General features: G+C 37.5%; 1 protein-coding gene across 1 annotated transcript in view; it reads right to left on the bottom strand.

Moving 5' to 3' along the window:
* TENM1 (teneurin transmembrane protein 1) overlaps positions 1-22789 on the bottom strand; it is a 782308-nt gene that overhangs the window by 356544 nt on the left and 402975 nt on the right. The gene's annotated exons all lie outside the window — the stretch shown is intronic.

The following is a 22789-nucleotide window of genomic DNA, read 5'->3' as shown; positions in this document are numbered from 1 at the left end:
GACTTACTTTACTTAGTAGCTACTGGATATGGTCCCAGTCTCTGTTTTATTAAATATTTAAATATTGTGTACAAGATAGAACAGTGGAAACAGTGGAGAACGAAAGGAGCCTGATGTGAATCACTGTGTATTCTCAAGGAATAGTCTGTTCAGACACTCCTATGAGGTTGCTGCTGAGAACTTGGATATTCTTTGGCAAAAAAGAAATGGAATCAGCCCCTCACCTCCAGGCTAAGCAAATCCTGAGTTCTGCTGCAAAACATGCTGCTTCTGTCAATACTCCCTGTGTTCATATCACACAGCCCACCTAAGTAACCCTTTCAGCCACATATACTGTGCTATTTACTTTTCCTTTCTTTGTTATCCTAATTTGATGTTTAATGTGTCCCACCAAAACCAAATTATGCACTTTTTTATCACTGATGCATGAGTGACGTCCTTGGAGCTTGCAGAGATTCATGCAGATACTAACAAAACTGAAGATAATTTTGTCTATCCTCATGAATTGTTCTCTTTGACAGAAAGAAAAATCTACTGGATAGTTGAAGAAAGAGGAAAAGAAGAAAAATATCCTCTTTTCTCAATTACTGTATTTTTTTTCCTGATAAGAATGTGAAGTGGTTTCTAGGGGGAAATAAACCCAAGAAAGTAGAGGAAACAACAAAATTATTGACTATGTCCAAGAAACTTATTACAGGAAGGTATTCTGCTCATAGACTCCAGCAGTTCTGTACCTATTTTTAAAAATATTTTTATTTCAAAGCTGGCAAAAGCTCTACTTCCTGCTTTTTGGTAGTAGGGCAAATCTTTGTCCCCAGGAAGTCTTTCCTGCCCAGGGTGGTGCGAATGTCCTGTAATGTGTGCTGCAATATGTGAGATTTGCAATAGCCTAATATTATTTTCTATAATTGCTTTGTTCCAAAAGGTTTTACCTGTAGGAATTTTGTTTTAAAATGTTTAAGTTATTCATCTCTAGCAGATAATTTCTGTATGGGAAGAACTGGGGATGGATGACAGAAAATCTTCATTTTTAATAGTTAGCACTCCCTCCTAATTTATGAAAAACTAATAACTCCATCTTCTCCTTTTTTCTTAAGCAAAAGATACTTCTTGCTGGAGTAAGACTTTGCTGCTGAAATTTTACTTATAAAAATAGTATTTTCTACACTAATATTTTGTCAAGAAACCTCTTTATAGTTTAATTACTTTAAATTATTTACTGGCCTGGTAGCATTCAGTTACACACACTAACTTTCTCTGCAGCAATCACTGAAATTGCTGTAGAGAGGCTCCTTGACAGCAGAAAGGGTTTATCCCAGCTCTGAAATAACTCCAAGGGTTTCACATATTGCGGAGTGCTGCAGAATTTCTTTTGAGACAAATGTGATGCCAGATGTAGACACTTCTGTGGGTACTGACTGAATGCCTTCCCAGGTACTCCAACAACATTACTGTGCTTAATCAATAGAGAGAGTTTATATTGGCCATAAAACCACAGAGCATGATCTTCTAACTAGAGCCACATGATATGTTTACTACCAAACCTGAAAACTGTATTTATTCTCTGTACTCCACATTATGGAGAGGAAGAATGACTCACAATTACTATTAGACATCTGAACCATTTCATTTTAACTGTGGAATATACTCACTAGGTAGCAGTGTCAGCGTATAAAGGAAGGAGGGGGTATAATCAGGCTGGGTTAATGCATACTGCAAAGTATTTACATGTTTGTGTGTGAGCTTGTCAGTATTACTACTCAAAATTTGTTCAAAATTATGAATCCATGGAGATTCAAAATTTTCACAACATTTTTCACTCTATACCCATAACAGCATTTATCTATAAAAATTTCAGACCAGACAATGTGATTAAATTATGAGTCAGAAGAAAAATAATAAAAGTTTGAGACCCCATTGAAATGTATAATTTTTTTTTTTCATGTTGTCTAACATATTCACTGCATAGCTTTGAACACAGGAGCATTTTCACAGCAAGGTCATGGTGTCCAGCACTGAAGCAGAGGCAGATTGCTGCCCACCCTGGTGGTGATGGATGTGGCGTGTGCTGCTGTCATGGTCACACCACCCCCTTTGCATCCCCTCCTCTGGCTGCCTGGCAGAGGAGCTGCTTCTGCTGACAACCCCTGATGACAATGGTCAGCATCAGAGGGTGTTGCCTCCAAGCTGCTCTGATTCAGAGTTTTATATGAAAATTATATGATTCTCAAAGTAACCAAGAACCCTGGATCCTCATTAACATGTTAAGAGACAAATATGCCTTGGCTTTTCTTAGGCCATAATGCATGGAGCTTTTCACACTGAGCTCTGGAAAGGGAACTTTGAAGATGATGCACTTTCACTTGGAAGGGTTCAGAAGAACTCAAGAAGAAATAATGGATTTTATTTTGTGTTTCATATAATTTTGAAGAGTACTCAAGGACCAAAGCCTAAAGAAGTCAACATACAAACTGTTGTTCACTTCATCAGGTTTTCAACCACGCCTGGAAAACTTTTCATTAAAAAAATTCACATAAAATCCCATTAAATAAATCCAATAAAACTCAATTATTAAAAGTACAGCCTCTCAAAGGGATGAAATTATTTCCTTTTTCCTAATCAGTACTGGTCATTTTGGAAAGGGTGCTAATATTTGATTTGAGTTTACTAACATTAGTATGAATCCAAGGACCTGGATATGCTTTAGAACACTCACTACAGGTTCTTGGTGATTGTATTAATAAGAAATGTTTCCAACACAACTTGGAAACAAACTTACGTGCTAGCTGCAGACATAACCAAAATAAAATGCCTACAACTGTTGAAACTTCTGACTGGTAAATATGTAATTTCTATGCTGTTTTCTGAACAAATCCATGTTATTGTGGAAAAAACACTACATCTCCTGTCACTAAATTTGGCCTCAAAATGTAGAAATGCACAAATGCACACAAATCCCTACAGAGTGCTGTGCTGCAGTGCCAGTGAAGGTAAAGTCAGTGGTTAGCTCCTTCAGGGACTTTAACATAAATGCTATTTCTTTTCTTGTTTTTTTAGGTCTTCAGTTGAGGGTTGTTTTTTTTTTTGACTTTACAAAAATAAATACTGTGGCTCTAGATTCCTATTCACCAGAGTATTTTGGCAAATAAGCCTTTGAAACTCATCAGGCTCCTGCCATCCCCCAGAGAGCTCCCATTTACCTGAGGCCTGGCTGCATGATGCAGACTAAGTCTAACATAATGATACGAATAAATCTAAATAGCACCTTCCAAACCACCAGACCTTTGGGAAATTCACACTTCTTCTTGTGTGAAAAAGCCAACAGACTCGTTTGATAAAATGCTGCTTTACTGATAATGCCAGTGAGTTGTTGAGTTCTCTTTCCAGACATGACTCACAAGAGAAAGTCACTTTTCTGCGTACAGATTGAATATCACATTCTCCTCTGTTGTACTGCATGACTGTAATAGAGTCATAACAGAAAAAAACTTGTATCTTTCTGCTCCAAGTTCATGTGTTTCTAATTTTAGTGCTTTGGTTTGGGATTTTTTCTTTCTGTTTTTTTTTCTTTTTCCATACATGAGGAGAAAATCTAATGCCAGTGATGATGTTGAAGATGTTATACTGCCTAGTTAGGCCTTATAGGACTTGCATGTCTACATCATCATCCAGTAAAATTGCCCCCTTAAAAAATTTGCTGCTATACAAGATGTTAGAAAGAGCTGAAATAGTAAGGACCAGAGATATTTAAGAGCATATGAAATGATTATGAGTCCCACAAGGAAACAACCTGTACAAATCATTAAAACGTCAGAAACAGAAAATTCCAAAATTAGGAAACATCATGATTCAGATAGGCTACTTTCATATACCAAATTCAGATCACTGTCTTCATATGGATAAATGTGGATAAAATCACACATTTTCAATGTGGATAAAACCCCACATTATTTCTGAAAAAAACTAACATTAATCAGTGCACAAGGTACGAATAATTCACTTCCTGACACTTATTCAATATTATCAGTTTTACCCCCACTCTTTACTGATTGGTAGTATGCCTTGTTTATTGTACACTATTTAAACCCTGATTGGACAAAATGATTAATTTCTTCAGAGCCTTCCTTTGACACTCATCAGACATTAGTTCCTGTACTACACATTCATAACAACTATCTGAGATAAGTGCATACTGATATTCCTATTTCAGAGATAGCAGATGCAATGCAGCACATTAGTTCCTGCACTACACATTCATAACAACTATCTGAGATAAGTGCATATCTATTTCAGAAATAGCAGATGCAATGCAGAAATCCAAAATCCGAATTAGTGCTATATGGTACTTTATATATCCAAGGCAGAATTTGCTCCATTTGCAGCTGTGAAGTCTCAGCATTGGTGTGTATTGCATTCCCAAGTCAGGTGTCCACAGCTCAGGTAAACCCTTATCAAGTGTGGGTTTAGTAACCAGCATAGAATTACCGTGTGTCAGGAGCATGCAGAAAACCAATTCTCCAGGTCACTAAGCAGGAGGACATCTTTTTTACTTCCTGCAACACCCTGCCTCATTCACTCAATCCTATGCAGAAATAAATGAGGTGGGATTGAAACATTTTTCTCTCTATGGAAGTCGCAAGGCCACCGACTGCTGGAGCACTGGGAAGGTTTGAATGACCACCCCAACATTCTCCTGTCGTGCTCTTCCCTAAGCATCCCCTGCAGGCAGGTACGTGTCACAGAGTACTGGAACACATCAGCCCTTCCTGCTTTAATCCAGAAAGTATTTTCTTTTTTTCTCCTCCAAAAAAAATCCTCCTAAATTCTTCTTTACATACCATCTTCTTTAATGCCATGCACTTCCATGGGGGCAAGGGCAGTAAACTTCCTCGTGGACCAGTTCTGAAAAAGGAACCAGAACTTCTACAATGGGTTTCAGATATTTACTGAGAACTGAAGAACAGGAGAATTCAGTTATTTCCTCTGCTCTGCTTGGGGGCTGTGGAGGATACAGGAGGGAGAGTTTCCCTGCTCATGTGCTCTAACCCTCTCCTGGCAAAACCTACACAATCAAAAGTTTCAGATGCAGGAAAAGTCTTGTTTAGCTGCAGGGCTGGATCATACCCACTGTGAATAGAACTTCTACAGAGTTTGCTGCACAAATGAAACCTGAGAAAACCATGCTTAGAAGACAGCTTAAAGGTGGACTTAATTTTCAGAGTTTCATATTAAATATTCAAAAATAATACTCTGGATAGAACAGCTACTCTTCCCCTTACCTACTTCTAGGAATATCTGTGGATTGTATTATGAGGTGTCTGATCATCTTTTAGTTGAGCAAACCAATGTATTTTCTTCTTGTTTCATTCATCATGTTACAAAAAATACACTAAAGTGGATATTTAAACTCATATTTATAATACCTAAATGGCTTAATGGACACTTTAACTAAAAATAATATGTAAGTCCAATTTGAAAATTCAGTTTAAAGAAAACACTGAAATATCAAAAAAAAAATCTAAAAAGTGACAAAATCTGACTTAAGAAAGTGCTGAAAATGTCACTATTCTGATATCCTACATAAAATATTGATGTGGATGATATCATAACATCACAGGAGGATAGACATACATACAAAAACATATGAACTTGACTTCCAAAACAACTGGTAAAATAAGAGAGAGGGAAGAGTAAAGCATAAATTCCAGGTTAGTTTGTTATTAAAAAAACCAATGTAACCTGTCTCTTCTTGTCCCCTAAATAAACATTTACATATATATATAATTGAGCCAATGAAATTATTTTTTATTATTCCGTGGGTTTGTTTGTTGTTGTTGTTGTTTTTTTTTTTTTTTTTGTGTGTTTTTTTTTTTTTTTTTGTGTGTTTTTTTTTTTTTTTTTGTGTGTTTTTTTTTTTTTTTTTGTGTCTTTTTTTTTTTTTTTTTTTCCTTTTAAACAGAGCTTAAACTTGAGCAAATATTATTCAGGGACAATTTTGGTTTAATTGATCTCGGGCTAAAGGAATGAACTGGCAGATTTCTTGAGACTACTGCCAGGTCTAATCTCCTGAGATGAGTAGCCAGGGACAAATGTAACCTGATGCATCTTATCAATCATAAAATAAAATTCTGTGCTGACTGCAGAGCGAGCACTGCTTCTCAGCACAGTCATTCTGCTACTGAGAAGGTATTTAATTGCAATGTGATCCTCACTATTAAAGATACATGAGCTTTTCAAATGAAAGTGCAGGGAAGTCTGGGAATCTCTTACTTCTCATAACCTATTGCTTATAATGTTGCTGGTATTCCCACTGCAGGCATCATTATCATGATACAAAGCACTAAGTGTTTGAAGAACTGAGGTTTCAATCAGTCTCCATATGCCCAAATAAAGTGTAGATGAAAAGCATAAGAAAATATATTCTAAGTCTTGAAACAAGCAGTAAACAACGGATTTTATACAAAGACTTCTGTGCTGGAGAGGAAACTCATTCATTCCTTTTTATAATTCCATGCATTTCCTCCCACATTTCACATTTCTTGTTGACACAAAGCATAGCATTGTTTTATCTCCTTGTCTACCCATTCTGTTATGATATAAAGCCTTCCCTACCTGAGTAATATCAGCTCAATCTATCACTCCAGCCTAATGCTCTCATCAGAGCCAGGCAGCCTCACTCCATTTCTTGTCTGCAATGTGCCACTGATCCCACCTCACCCCCTGCAGGGCTGGGGGTGTGCAGTGGGAGCATCCCAGCCCTGCAGGCTGAGCACACGGGGGATGCAGGGGCCACTGAGCTCACTCACCTGCTCACTTCCCTCCCACATTCCTTTACTGACTTCCTCTAATTGTCTCTGTAATCTATTTCTTACTCTGTTTCAATAACCCGGTTCATTAAGGGAAGCCCAGCTTTAAGTACATATATATCCAGGACCAACAAAAGCTATGTGTGCAGTCCGAAAACATTCAAGTATATGTTTCAATTTATTTCAGTTTATAGCTGTGGTTTACCCCATAAATTCACAATGACAGCAAATGCTTACTCATCTATTTCCTCTTTTGTGAAACTGAAATGAATTTGCATGCACACATAGATTACAGAGCAAGAAAATGTGTGTCTAATTAACATCAACGAACAGCTAATTATGAATGATAAACATTGAATGAAGAGAATCAGCCTGCAAAAGAGGAGTGGAGGATGCCAACTTGATCATATAAATCCTTGATCAAATATTTCAGGGCAGCTAACACTAAAAGGAGCAAAGTAGCTATTGGCTGCAAGATTTTCTCAGGTCTGTTGATATTTCCTTCTGACAGGAATATCTCATCCCAGCCCTGCATCTCACAATGGAAGCAGAAACAGGGAAAAAAAAAGGTTGGTCATTTAGGAGGAAAGGTTCTGTTTGAATCAAAGTATCTATATGGCACGCCCCCACCAAAAACTGAACACATCTGAAGTTTAAAACCTTGATATTGTTACAGGTCTTACTATGTTGTGCTGAGGTCTCTCCAAATATTGTCTTACATCCAAGGTAAAACCTTCTGAAAATATTGGAGTGTTTTTTTGTTTTTTTGTTTGTAGTTGTTTTTTTTTTTTTTTGTTTTTTTTTGTTTTTTTCTCATTTCAGTGTTTCTCTGTATTTTCAGAATACTCCAGAGGTATTCTCTGGATTACTACCTTTATTTTATGATATCTGAAAACTGTTTCTTTTCCTTTAAGGCAGTTGTGAAACAGTACACATTAAACCTTATCCAAATGTTTTGGAAGACTGAGCAGATGACAAAGCAAGTTTCATTCTCAATTTCTCTTTGCCCATTAAGGGATTACTGAGGAAATAAGCAGCATGTAGCCAAATTTTGGGGAGTGCTTCTAATGAAATTAAATTTTTTACCTCTTTTTATTACTTGTTGGAAATGTCCTGCCTAACATTTAAGAGTTAAGAATCCCAGACCTAGCAGATGAAGAGACTGGTTTACTCAGTAACAAAACAATCCTTGAGCCAAAATGCTCTTGAATACAATATTTTCTAATAATGATTATGTTATTCTCCAATTCCTATACTTTTACTGTCAGATAAATACTTCATATCTGTAGGTATGTTATCTAGTGTGATTACTTGAAGCATTAAAATACCGTGATTACTTGAAAGAGACAACGCCCTTTTTTCATGTGTTAGTATGTGATAAAAATCAAACAATGAAATACTGATTATTTACAATGCATTTGGAGCATAGACATTTATGGTGTGCAAATGCTGGTGTTAGTTACGGTGATTCTTGCAGCAATTCAGGTGTTTATACAAAAAATACACACTAGCTTGGCTCTTTCCCATCCCCACACTGGGTGCAACTGAATGGGGGACAGCACTTTGCAATTGTGCTTTCTGTGGCCCACAGATTCCTCTATTCTCCTCCTAAATATTATGCCATATACTGTACAGATAGATCATATTAAAAATGTTTTATAATATGTTTATAAATTATTAATGCAATTCTTATCTCCTTTACTGTACTGAGCTTTTGTATGCACACCTCCACAGAAGAAAAAAACCCAGCAATTTAAAATTAAAAGCATCTGTGTGTCATCTTGAATAGTTTCTTCATCTCATTGAGGATTTCTGTTCTTTATGTTTTCTTCCAAATTAATATGTATATTTTACCAGGATCAAAAACTGTTGCAATACTGACTTATACTACTAGGATAAATATATTCATTATTCTCAACTGAACAGCAGTATCAGAGACACCTTCCACCATCCAGACACCAGGAATTATCAGTGACAAGACAGACTACAGCATGAGATAAATGTGAACTTCTAAAGAGCTTCTACAATTAAAAAAGGAAAAAAAATATCCACTCAAAAATTCCAGTTCCAAAGTGTAAGAAATCCTCATCTTTATCCCTGGTTTTTCTAACACAGATTTTCTCAGCTCACATGATCCCATTGCCTGACAGGAGCACGATGTACACAGACATTTTCTTTTTTAAGAGGATTTGAAAATTTTGTGGCACACATATCTTAGTTGTACATAACGATTTTTAAGCACGCAGCACCTACTAAAAGGTGAATGTGATTGCTTAGAGTTGCTTAAGAGGAGATGAATTGTTTGGTGAGTTGAATTTTAAACTCTTTCAACTGCACAGTAAGAGGGGTTTATCAGGTGGATGTCAATACTTGTGAAGAGAGAAAAATTTTGAAAGCTTCTGTTTTATATACAGTATTAGCTTTTGGTGGTACCCTGTTCCCAGGGCCTCCATGCATCTGCTGCATTTGGGCAATAAATGGAGAGTTAACTGCAAAGAGAAACCAGGTGGAATTTACATGCCTCATGTAACCATTTAGAATTTGGCTAAAATACTGAAAGATAACTATGAAGATGATAAAACTGTCCAATATTAAGAATCATTCTATCTCTGATTTTTGTCTTTTTTTGACTACCAAAGTGTGTGGGTAAATACACAAAAGGTGCACAGAAAGTTCATCTATTAATATCAGACTTCTCATGCATTAATTATAGGTATATGTTCAATCCCTTCTTGTTAAATAAGAAACATGACAAGAAGCACCAGAAAATTCAGAGTGTCCCAGATGTGCTAGACTGTCTGGAGGCAGTGCATTGCAGAAGCCTCTGTATATGCCTCACAGAAATTAAAAATAATACTTGCAGTACTCTAAGGCAACCACCAACCAATTTCAGAGATCTGTAGAAATCTTGCCCTTATGCTATTGATAGATCCTGTCCTTGCTAATTCTTAAACTGTTTTAAAAACATCACAGGAAAGAATTGACACATGGTCTCGAAGATGTGTGGATGAAAAGTTCCCAAGCAAACATGGCACAGGAGCCAAAATTCAGAGGTCAAAATCATAAAGCATTTGTTGAAGAATACCTATTCATTTAGTCCTATTGAATATATCCTTAAGGGCCAATTTAAACAAAGTACAGCAAAGACTATTTCAGCCCAGAATGCAGAAACATTGCTGTTTTCTCATGTTCATGTTTTTGCTTAACCTAAACTCAGGCTTACACTGCTGCCACTAGAGCATTACTGCTTTTTACATGCACTATTTAGTGAAAAAGTAAAAAATCACCTTTGGCAGCAGCCACTAGCAATCTGTGTTAAATATCATTAAATTGCATAGCCTTCTGACAAGGTTTTAAATGGAGACAGACTTAAATGAACTTGCTCCTGGTCCTGGAAAGTATTGCACAACAATTCTTGAGCAAGCACAGAGAACTCAAGCTGCAACCACACAATACATTGAGCAGAGCTTTTCCCTTCCTGAGCAGCAAATGGATATGCAGCCTGTGTCTCTCCAAGGAATTCTCATCTGCAATTTAATACTCCAAGTACCCTGGGAACCTGTATGTTATTAGAGAGTAGTTACTACAATGTTTAAATTAATTCATATAACAGTACAAGTTCCTGTGAGTGTAATTACATGCACGTGGATGGTGTTTGGATGAATGACTCCCACACCTGTCCACAGTACCACTGCAAATATCAAAAAAGATTATTAAAAGGCAAACATCTTACCTGCTCCCAACAACACACCACAACAGCATTTTCCCTTCCCTCTCCTTCACTCCAGCTGGTGCTCTCAAAGACACATCCTGGCAGTTACCAGCCACAAATAAGCTCTGAAGGTTCTGCTGGGGTCTTAACAACAAGCCCTAATCCTGCCTGGCATCCTGTGATAAATAAGTTGTTAGAAGCTGCTAGAAGTTGGATCAATGCAAAGAAACATCACCACAACGAAATATGCACAGAAATTTTGCAAAGCAGGAAGATGCTGAGAGAGAAATGGCTTTGTTAGAGTGTTAACAGCATCCAAGCAGCTGTGCCTGGTCCTTGGCAATCCCAGTGCAATGTCAATAGAGTTACTCCAAACGTTTCAAAGTCTCTTAGCACTGCAAAAATAACTATGAATACTACCATCTAAAAATACTGCAGTAATTCATCCTCATTCCCCCTCCAACACCCACTCTGGGCTGTTGCATTTGCACTCTGTTTGCATTTTACCATTCAGGGCACCAGCTGAACATTTGCAATGAGATGTTAACTACTCTGTGTTCACAGGGTACTTATCTGTCTTGGCATCATCAATTGTACAGCTCAATTACTTAAAAGAATGAAAATTTGCAGCTCCTATTTGGACTGTACAGCGCACTATAAGTAGGAATCTACAGATTTGTCTTTCCCTGTCCAATCCCTGAACCATATCACAAAGCACAAATGACACAGCTATCTTGATTTGCTGGATTTGTACTGGATGGTGGTGGACTAAAAAAAATGTAAAGATGAAGGTAAATATTCACTTAGAACAACTGTGAGCTGAAATGCAGGGCTCTGAGTGCTTTTAAAATAAGAAACAGTCATGGTCAAGGGATTGCATAAATGAAGTGAAGATTGAATGGTATGAAAATCACTAAGATTTTTTCACTCCTAGCTTCCAAGTTTGGCAGAGAAATAAAAAAGCTGAAGAAAAAACTAAAATGTGAAATCAAAAGTTTTTTTTATCAAAATATGAATATATTTTTAAGATCACATACACTTTTTTATTAATATGGATTTCAAAATCCATCCATTTTCAGGTCTTTGCTTGATAACTGGAACATTTTAAAGAACTCTGATTTACACTAAAAATATTCTGCACGGCTCTAACCAGAATACTCACGAGTTCTCTTCTGTGACAGCTACTCCCTCTACAGCTTTTGGCAAGAGACTAAGGATGAAACTTTGTCTAGTAAAGTCAGAGGGTATTTGAGTGCTACTTTAAATGAGGCCAACATTTCATAATCCAATCATTCCCATCTACAGTAAGGCAATCAGGCATGTCTGAAGAGCAAGAACTTGTAACATAATTTATAATTGGCATATAAAATCATATTCTAAAATGCAACATTTTAAGTCCTAAACTGTATTTGCTCTAGTAAATAGATACTTCATGATCATCAGAGATCACCAGTATTGTTTTTCTTAATTACATTTGCAAGTAATTAATGCCATTGCTGCCTTCATGGATTTGAAGTATTCCCTAAATGTTGCTGTACTGAGCAAAAAGGGAATACAGTGATAACGTAATCTAATTGCAAAGTCAAATTGTAAAGATTTTTAATAGCAACCACTCTACAGCACTTTTAATTTTCTGTCTGCTTCATGAGCATTAAATAATTATTTCTCACATTACCCATGTGAGTGGGTTGCAGCACTCCTGTCTGTAGGCTTGGTAGTGAATGTTCTCGCTCTACAGAAATGCTGAGCATTTGATGCTTGAGAGGGGAGTTTCAGACACAGCCTGACTGCCAGTGCTGCAAGGGAGTGCTGGTGTTGTTGTTGGCATCTTTCTAGCAGCATCCATGGAAATTTGGTGCATGGTCTGGAATCGGATTTCTGCATGCAGGGAAACTCTGAATGAAGGGCTTTTCCAATCAGCAAAAGAAACCTTAGGAAATCATGGGATGCCATCTGCTTTAGTCTACATTTTAGCACCTCATATTCTAAATACCTGCTTTCAAATGCATGTTTTAGAATATTATCTCTAGGACCCAAATTATGGCCAAAGTTGAGGCCAGAAAAAGAAAGAAATGTAAGGACTTAGGTGAAACAGTTGTCACTGTCTGAAGATGGACAAGCCTTCTTGCACATTACTGGTAGGAATACACAATGTTAGTTTGCAGACCAAGTGAGAAGGATAAATCTTTAATCTTTCACAAGGCAATAACAATTTTATCAGCAAAAGGAGCTCTGTGACACTACCCACTTTCTCTTGGAGCTAAAAAACTTCTTCAACCATATACTGAAAGGAGGACTGCAGAATAATTTGCTCTCATGAGGGCAGATTCACAGACTATCACTGCTGCCCTGAATCCTAACAGAAACATGGCTCCAGCAGTTCTGCTTGTGTGTGAGAAAGTGAGAGGCTCACAGAAAGGATTATCCCCAGGAAGTCAGAAATTTTTTTCCACACAATTCCAATTTTCTTGAAAAGATAGGTTTACAAACTATTTAATAAATTGTTTAAAGCTTACATTGGTAAAATCCAAATCAAGAGTGGGAGTATGGTTAATAGAATAGGAAAAAGTTTTTAATACAAGTTAATAGTCTTTCTTTGAGCTCTTACAATATTTAAGTCAAATCTATTTTATGGCCTCAAAATTTTGCTTTTTGAAACCATTACAGACAGTCCAAGATTTACTCCAGAGTACTCCATTTCTGTTCATGAAAGGAAATTTTCTTTATATCACCTGGACAGAAGCCTAGTGAGCCTAGGCAGGTGGAACTTTAAATTTTTTTCTGTCTTTTAGATAACCACTCCAGTCATCTTTCAATGGAATCTGCCCTATTAGGTTCAGACAGAAATAAATTAATCATGTTTTGAGGGTAAGTCAAAAAACCTCAAAACAAAGTAAGATTTACTATGTGTTCCAGTCCTACCAAAGAGAGAGGCTTGGAAAAGGAGTTTGAGAAACTTGTTATTAAGAGGTTAATGTGTCTGTCAGACTCTTAAATCATAATGCCAGCAGACTCAATGAAATGACAAATTGAACTATAAAGAAACACACAAGCAATCATTCTTTAAGCTAAGTATAGAAGAACCACTTTTCATTGGTTTCTTCAGTATTTCTGTAGACTTGAATGATTCCAATGCAAACTCTGAATCACCTATGAGAGTTTAACAAAAGAGAGAATTTCCTTCTCAACTTTTTAATGCTTATCTGAGACAACTGCCAGAGCTCTGACACCCACCAGCCATTTTAACTCTCCACCATATTTTTATTTCCAACTAATCACCATTAAGTAGATAGAAGATTATTTTTTGATTAAATTATATCAGACCAAGAGGAATGAGAGAGGAAGGAGCCTACGAAATTCCAGAAAAAATAATTCTTGGTTTAAACAAATACAAAAAGAATTTCTCATTTATGTGAGATGCATGGGGTCTACCTGTATGAAACATTATGCAATGGGAATCTTTTAAGCATATATTATTTTTTAGGTCTGCCTCCTCTTCAATTTCTCTGCTATTAGTGTAGAATGGGCAGAATTTTCAAAAAGATCAACACAGAAAAATTATGCAGAGTAACCTTATTGTTGAAAACTGTTTGACAAAGAGTAATAAAAAATTATTCACACACTTTAATGTTTTTGAAATCTTTTGAGCACATTCAGGCTGCCTGTATAACACCATCTCTTCCCTCATTTTTGCCCAATAAGAAAAAACCCTAACTGTTGAAAAACAAATCCCTTCTAATCTCTCATTCAACTTCTATCAGAATTGCACTGGCCACTGCTCTCCACTTGTCCTTCCACTTTAGGACCTCTCATGTACTTGAATCCTGTCCTTCTCCTGTGCTCCTTTTTCCCCCCTTCTCCCAGTTCTGTTCCTTTTTTCTGTGTTTTTCTCCTTACTGTTGTTGAGTCCCCTCTGATTCCACAAGGTTTTGCTAATTAACAGGCACAGAATTCCTATGAGGCTGAATGACAATGCCTGATAGACAGGTAAAATTAAAGAGAGAAAGCCTAATTAGTTTGATTGGGCCCCTGCAGGATTCAAAATCAGAGGTGCTATTAGGGCATAAGTATTCCTTACAGTGTTCCTCTTTCCAAAAGTGGAGCAGGCAGGTAAGGCTGTGCCAGCTGTGGCTCTGGGGCTGGCAGTGTTGGTGGCAGTTTGACAAACACCCCCTCCAAAGCTACCAGAGCTCTGTGCTTTTCTCAGGCCTCTGCAAAGCTGTAGTCTGAGCAATTTACGATTTCTACAACAAAAAATCAATATGAAAACATTCTTATGTTCATTCTTGTATTGCATGATCACATTCCATATTTATGACTTTTCAATAGAAGGACAGGTGCAGTACTTGTTAACATGGTTTTCAATGCCAAGCCCAAAGTAGTAAAATCACAGTAGGGATGCTGGGTGAAGGGAGACACAGACATTCACTGTGTGAAGGACAGTTTCTTGGAATAAACTTATCTTTCATGGAAATATCCTGGATTTGATACAGAAGAGCAATGCAGAAGCCAAGCATGGCTCATTTCCCCAAGGGAAGGGCAGACCCAGGGGATAGCCAGGGTTACCCTGCAAAGGAATTCACCCGCAGAAACACTTCTGCTGCTTTGCCACTGCTCCCTGGCTGCAGGGAGGCCTGATGCTAAACTGAGCACTGACCTCAGCAAGCCCAGAAGATTCTGGGATGGAGTGAAACACTCCTTATAGCATGCTAAAGGTTAAATTTAATGACTGCAGAGCATACATAGGAAAAAAAACCCAACCCAAAGCATTACTAATTTTTACCTGCAGCATAATATTTGTCAAGTTATGATTCTTAATAGTTATTTACCTCATATTTAGGGGACACAGAGAAAAAAGACAAACTGAATCTGTCATAATCTCAAGAGTATGAGAAACAAAATGGCCATTGCTTGCACCTTCATTTCAAATGCCCCATTAAATGGCTGATCTGGGAGCAAAACTCATAATTTCATAAGGGTAATTGGATACACTTTCTTCTGTTGCAAGCAAATTACCCCCTGGCACAAGAATTTAAAAATCTTTGGCAGCAGACCTCCTGAAACCCATCTGTGTTGGAAATTACTTTTTTGCTTTTGGGTATACTATATTTACATATTTTGTTTTATTTCTCAATATTTAATCTAGAGAGAAAAGAGACTCTTAGGACTCACAGTGAAACTTCTCAACAGGTTTTAAAAAAATGTAGGTGTCCAGAAAAACTGGCTATACTAATATAGCAACATGTCAAACTGGAACCAAATTGACTTCTGTTACATTGTCAAACATTCATTTTAAACACACCTATTTTTAAATATCTCTTTTTTATTTTATAGCAAGAGTAAGAACTTGCTACAAATGCAAACCGATGACTACCGTATCAAATCCTTGGAAACTCCCTAAACTTTCCTTCGGTGCAATCTCTCATGCTGGGTCTCCAGCAGTATGGAATCCCTGTTGTTTTCATAAATTCTATTTATTTAGTAGAAATAATTTATGAAATATTTTGACAACCAAAGCTCTGGACAGTTGAGCGCAGAATTATCCCTCCCAATGTAAAACTTTGGTTCTCCTACCCCCTCCTCAGCAACAGCAAGAGATGAAGAGATGGTAAATCCTAAGGTACACCTGTATTAAACTTAGCTGGGTTGAATCAACTTTCTTGCTTTGCTCCTGCTAATATTCCTCTTGCAAATGTGGAGTTACAATGAAACAGGAAGAGTAAGTGATATATTCACCCACTGAAAATGTCACTTTTAAGACTGTATTTGACCATGTGGATTTTTGGGGGAAAAAAAAAAGTGCAAATTCTTTGAAAGTAAAAGGGTAGTTTTCTAAATAAATAGCATAGATGCCTAAAGGATTTTTTACCATTAAATACCTTAGGTCTTCCATACTTCTCAACCAGTATAAAGAAAAAGATCCTCATATTGAGTGGTATGTTCTCAAAAGAGAAACACTCAGTATAAAAGCTTGCCCTCTCTTGAAGGAAATAATAATTTCTAAAACCCCAAACACTTTGAAAACTTAAAAAAGTATTCAAGGTTGTCAAGGCTGAAATCTATGAAAAACACAAGCGGTTAAAAATCCCCTGAAACTCAAATGTGCAAAGATGATTTACAGAGATTCACCACTCTAAGACTGTAAGTGGAAAAAGCAAATGTAAGATTACAAAGGACATGTGTTGCAAAAATTAAGAACTTCAGGGTATAAACTTGTTTCCAGATGAGGTTTGTAACAAATCATTTTCTGGTGCAGCATCTCTCAGTCTACTGCCAAAGAAAAGGTATCCAGATAGCTGAGCTGCCATTCTGCTTGCAAATGTCTCTACTCTGCATTATTTAGGAGGTTATTCCTACATACCCTGCAAGAAGTGTCCATGGTCAGGGACAAAAGTAAATATCCTTAAAGGACAGATGGCAGAAATTACTCATTATTACAGACACAAAAGGACAGAAGAATACAAACTGTTATAAATGAACCAAATGCCTGAAAAGAAATTCCAGCTGTGAAATACGTGAGCACTGTGAAGCTGGTTACTCCTGTGTGCACTGACTGGCCACAGTTCTGCTGCCTAAATGCTGCTTATCAGCCAAAAATTGCATGAGCCTCCCCATGCAGACACAGACAGATGTACCTGCTAGGACTCACATGGACAGGAGAGAACATTCAGAGTTTTGAGGTACATTTTCCACACTGTGACATTACTGAAGTATGATAAAATTCCATGCTGGAGCTTTGACCAAAAAAAGTGGAAGGCACGGATCCAATTGACCCAGAGGAAGGCAGAGGGCAGTGTCTGCAGATGACAAAACAGTCCAGACAAGCTTGACAGCGGGGACACCAGGGCTTGTACCAATACCTCCCTGGGACAGCCAGACCCAGTAAGATGATGGAAATGGATCTTTTTCTTATCTTCAAACCTTTCTTGCTGTCCTCATTATTTCCCAGTGGGTAATTACAGCACTTGCTTTCCGCTCTGGCATTTTCTTCCGCAGTCAACAGGGTGGGAGGTGAAGGAGGTGCTGTCACTTGGAGGTGTCAGAGCCAAGAGGAATGTTGGGTGCTGCCTGCAAGGACAGACAGATCTGGGCTTGGAACCTGTGCCAGCCACTAACCTGTGCCCTCAGCAGAGTGCCATGGGACAGAGCTCCAGGCTGTGAACATCAGATGGTAGAATGAATTTTTCACACCAATTTATTTTGCTATTTCCATTTGTACTGGGCATATTTTAGTTTCCCTAATTTTCCAGATTCTGGATGGGGTGCCAATATTTTCATATGTCCCGTCTCTGGCAGTCCTACTCCAAACTTTAACCCCTGTTATGCCAACAGTGAACACTAGATGAACTAAATGCACATGAGAGTGAAACTAAACTCATTTCCAGTCTGCTCCCAGAGAGCACCAAGCAGGCAGGGGAATAAGTTGCCATTACAAGTCACACGTGGGGAACCTATGGGTTCTAGAACACTGTCACAGCCACACTGCAAGGAGCTGCTTTAGCTATTCAAGGTGGAACAACCTCCAGAACCATGGAATAAGAAAACAGAAGCAAACTCCAGTTTTTTGGACACCCCAGTAGCACCTAAGGACACAATACAAGCAAACCCAGAGGGGAGAGAGAATCCTTCCCCCTTGTCAAAGTACTGGTAGACCAGAAAAGGAAAAATAATTTCTGTCTGCATCTGGACAAAAAGCAGAACCTGATTCAGAGCAGGAAATACTGCTAATCTCTATAATGCAATCAAATTATCTGCTACAAAATAGGACATCAACTTCACTGAGAGAACATGTGCTCAGATTTGGATAGAGAAGAACAGTTCCCCATTCAGGATGGCCAGGCAATGCATTCAAAAGTTTTTCCTGGCCAAAGGGATCATTATGATCATCTGCTGGTTTTGCAGAAAACACATCATAGGATTTTGTTGAGTATTTTCCATATTAGCCCCTGGGACATGAAAGCTAAACATAAAAGAAATAATACTGATTTAAAAATATCTTTCTAGCTATAAAACCGAAAAAAAATCTAAAAAAAATACATTCAGAAAAAATTAACAGATTTAAAAAAGGATTGATTACATAACCAAAAGCCCTAATTTACACAGAGTTGACAAATACAAGTTGGAAATGATATTGAGGAAAATCAAACCATATTTCATGACATATAATGTAGCATTACTGCACTGTATTAGTATGTTTTAACAAAGTAAGTGGGGTGGACTTCTACTTCTCATGGTAAGGGAAGAAAGAAGGAATATAAAAGTAAATGTATCTCCACTTGGAGCCAAAAGTGGGAAGTATTCTTTGTAATGTGTTTCCATGCTGCTGTTATGTTATGGATATTGGAAGAACACAGACAAATTCCTATTTTCCAAGAGGAACTTCAAAAGATGTAGAACTTCAGACACTTGTTTTATGAATGTAATGTCCAAAATCTAAAGGGTGTTTTATATAAATCTTAAACAAATATATGTACAAGACAATAAACCAGATGGGTGATGAAAAGGAAAGCAAATTTCCCTCTAAAAGAATAGCTGCATGTTGTGCATATTTTAAATAATCTAGCAATTCATTTGCATTTTCAAAGCATTTGTACTCACAGCATAAGCCTCAAAAATAATATGGAAGGAAATTACTCTACCTGCAGCTTTTTACAACATTTCCTCATGAAAAAGATTAGGCTTTTACTAATTCTACAGCAATTTAACAGTCCCATCATCCTGCTTCTTTCAAACAGAAGAAACCCATTTGTTTGGTTTTGCTGTATTGAGTATTTCTAAAGAGGGGAAGTGTACAGTCTGTCAGTAATAAAATTATTAGATAATATTCTTGAATTTTAAATTTATGAAAAAGAAACATTGAGGTTTTGGCTAATCTTTAGTGAAAAAGAGATAGGACAGCTTTTGTGAAATAAACCACCTAATCAGATTAGCTTTAGAGCCCTGATTACTCTACTTCACATTCAAATAAATGCCAAAGAATAATTTATTTGATGTAGTAGTTAAGCTAAAAATGCAGAATTGACAGAATATTGAAGTTCTTTGATCTTTTGTAGGTGTTCAATGTACTCTCAATGCTACTTGATGAGTGACAACAATTCATAATGTTTTAAAAATAAACCTCTATGCACAGGGGGCTTTTTTGGCTTTAAGATTCTGCTTTTATTGTCTAACTGGTACTTTGAAGATATTTTTTTCTTTTTATTAAACAACATATTTTATTCTTATCTTTGAATACAAAATTAGGAGCTAAAATAGGTTTGTGAAAGGGGGACAAAGTTGACTCAGATCCTTTTTTAAGAAGATATAAAAAATATAGTCAGCAAGGTAAGTTTCTCATTTACTTTCCTTTTCAAAGCTGATAAAAAGTGACAAGAGTCAATTTGGGTTCATTCTTGTAGTATCTAAGTACATTTTTCTGAATGTCATGTTCAGACAGGCCTGCCTTCAAATTTGTCTCTTATTTCCTATTCATTCTCTCAGCATAAAAAAAAAAAATTGTGTGAAACAGGAAGGGACATCACAAATAGGGAATAAGCCTCCTGCCATTTCCCAGCACCACCACCCCTGCTTCCTCTTGACATCACATAAAAAACAGCCAAAATTTTCTAAGAAATACAGGTAGTCCAGAATAAAGATTTTCAGGAGGATTTACCCTCTCAGAAAATTTTAACAAAGCAGTAACTTATTTTTTCCAGCTGGAAGGATTTTTAACTTTCAGCCAAGCTTCTCCTGTCACTTTCTGCTGGTACCAGATCTAGCTGCTCAAGTTTGTTTCTTTAAATTGCAAAACCATGATTCATTCCATTGGCAACTTCTGGTCTGCAGTTGCCACAAGGGTTGGTTATTTCAGGGCTCCCTCACAGCATTTCAGAGACTGGGAGTAGGAAGATCCTGTCCATGAAAAACTGGGCTTGGCTCACCAACATCTGCATCAGGACAATTCTTATAGAGCAGCAAGAGGGCAAAGCATTCAGCCAAGCTAAAATTCTACTTGCAAGCAGCTGTTAAGGTTGGTAAGATAATGGAGAGAGATTGTATGTCACAACCTGTTCTTTATTTATTCATGCTTTGAATTTTCCCCCTTAGGAATTTTTGATATGAAACAATTCTGTTGGTGCTGCACTGCTGAAACATGGTCATCAGTTGAAATAGAAGAGAATGGACTGGGCCATGAACTTTCAACAAGACTAAAGTGGAATAGATTTTAGTGAAAACCCTTGAGGGAAAGGGAGAGGAATTAATATTTTCAGAAGCTGTGATTTTTTGCCTCTATTTATATATTTAAAAATATTGTTCCACCCCCCAAAAAATCAAAGAACTACTATAAAATTTGAGCTTTTAGTTATTTCTAGAGAGAAAACAGTAAAAACCAACCAACCAACCACCTGCACTATGTGATTCCAAATGTAATTTACATGCATGTAATTGTAATTCTCACAACATTTAAGATCCCCTTGGTATTTAAAAATCACTTGGTGCATTATTATTATTTTTTTCAAATTTCTGTGATGCTAGAACTTAAAAATGCAACATAATTTCATAACAGGTCTGTTTGGGTTTTTTAGTCAATACTGACAGTGACTTTAACAAGTTAATTTCTTCTTGGTAAAATAAATACTTGGGCAGCAAGAGCTCAGGATTGCAGCATATCAGATTGCTAACTGGGGATAGGGAGGGAAGTGATTCCAAGACTTTTATTGCTTTTAAATTTGCATGACTTTGTTCTATTTTTCCACATCCAAGGGAGGAGGTAAAAGGTCAGTAGGATAGAATTAGCTCAAAAAAAGACACCTTGAACAGCCAATAATTCTGCAACCAGTTGTACTAACTTCCCATCTCTGCCTAGAACACACCTCTCAGCTGAGCAGATTTTCTCAGCTCCTCTTCTTTCACTTGTCCCTACTGCATTATCCCCCAGGCATTCCTGCTCCTCCCTGCTCTCCTCCCAACAGGTCACCCCCTTCCCTCTCCACTGCCCCTTCCAGGCAGACGGAAATCTCCTTGTGGTATCTTCATTCAACCCCCAGATCTGTTCTTCCCTCAGGATGAGAGCTCACCCAGGTGTGAACGTGTCTCTGGGTAGCAGGGACAGGAGGGCTGTCCTAGTAAACCCAGTCAACATTTTGTTTTGCTCATCTCTTTAGGATGTGAAGATCTCAGGAGTGTTTCTCCCAAAAACCACATTCCAAATAATCAGATCTTGATTCCTGCATGTTCTGAAACTCCTTTCATCATGACTTTTGTTGAAACACCATTTTCATAGACTCCCTCAACCACTCTATGAAGGGATCTATTATTTAAAGTTCCTAATGCAGTGTCATGCCATTTTAAGTCAGCATGACGGTTTTCTGCTCATATAATGTTCATATTTTTCATATTTTCTTGGATTTTGGCCTTCTTGGTATTTGTGCCAGAGCACCAAAATAAATTTTGGTTTAAAGTTCAAACTAGCACAAAACCTCAGGCTTTGGTAAACTGCAAAAGGGGCACTGGTGGCTATAAAGAGTTAGTTGCGTGTTTCTGCTCAAATGTTGGCAACAGAAACAATCTCTCTCCAAGATTAAGTGCTGTCACATGACCTTGTAAGTTGATCTTATGAGGGATTTGTGAAAAACTGTGGTCTTGAGCGTGCCACAGTGACTAAATTGCTCACAAATCACGTAGGATTTACATAACTGAGTGTCTCAGCTCTCACACAGTCAGCACTAGACCTACTTACTAACACATGAAAAATGCATTCTCAGACTTGGCACATGGCTTCTGCAGCTGCCAAATACACCCCCTGTGAGACAGGAGCAGGCTGGTGAGGAGGAGATCATTTCCAACACTGCTAGCGACAGGAAGAAGAATGAGAATACTGTTTATCTTGTTAGAGATTTTCTGATCATATTAGTGATTTCATTATGCTGTTCCTAGAGACCAAACCTTTAAAAATGGCACAGAGCTCAAAAATGCCCTGTGAAAATTGCTGCTATAAATCAGACTCACACCATATTAACAGCACAGGAATTATACAATGCCATGGAAATACAAACACTCCTTGCAGTTGGTGTCTGAACGCCCTTCTGCACTGATATTCACACAGGTGAACCTGTCTCCATCCCATAATTTATCCCAGTGCCTGGTTTCTGGCATACCCAGATTTCACCACAGGCTTTTGTGTTTTCAGGCAAGGCCTGAAAAACAAGATGATGGAGTTACTGAAGGGAAGAACTTCAGAGCAATAAGTGTAGCTCAGTCAGAAATAGCCCAAATTCTTTTAAATGCACAA

Source organism: Passer montanus, unplaced genomic scaffold, assembly GCF_014805655.1.
Source record: "Passer montanus isolate IOZ18808 unplaced genomic scaffold, ASM1480565v1 scaffold38, whole genome shotgun sequence".
In the NCBI taxonomy this organism is placed as follows: Eukaryota; Metazoa; Chordata; class Aves; order Passeriformes; family Passeridae; genus Passer; species Passer montanus.
The sequence above is the reverse complement of the archived record's forward strand: the minus strand, read 5'-3'. Positions and strand labels throughout refer to the sequence as shown.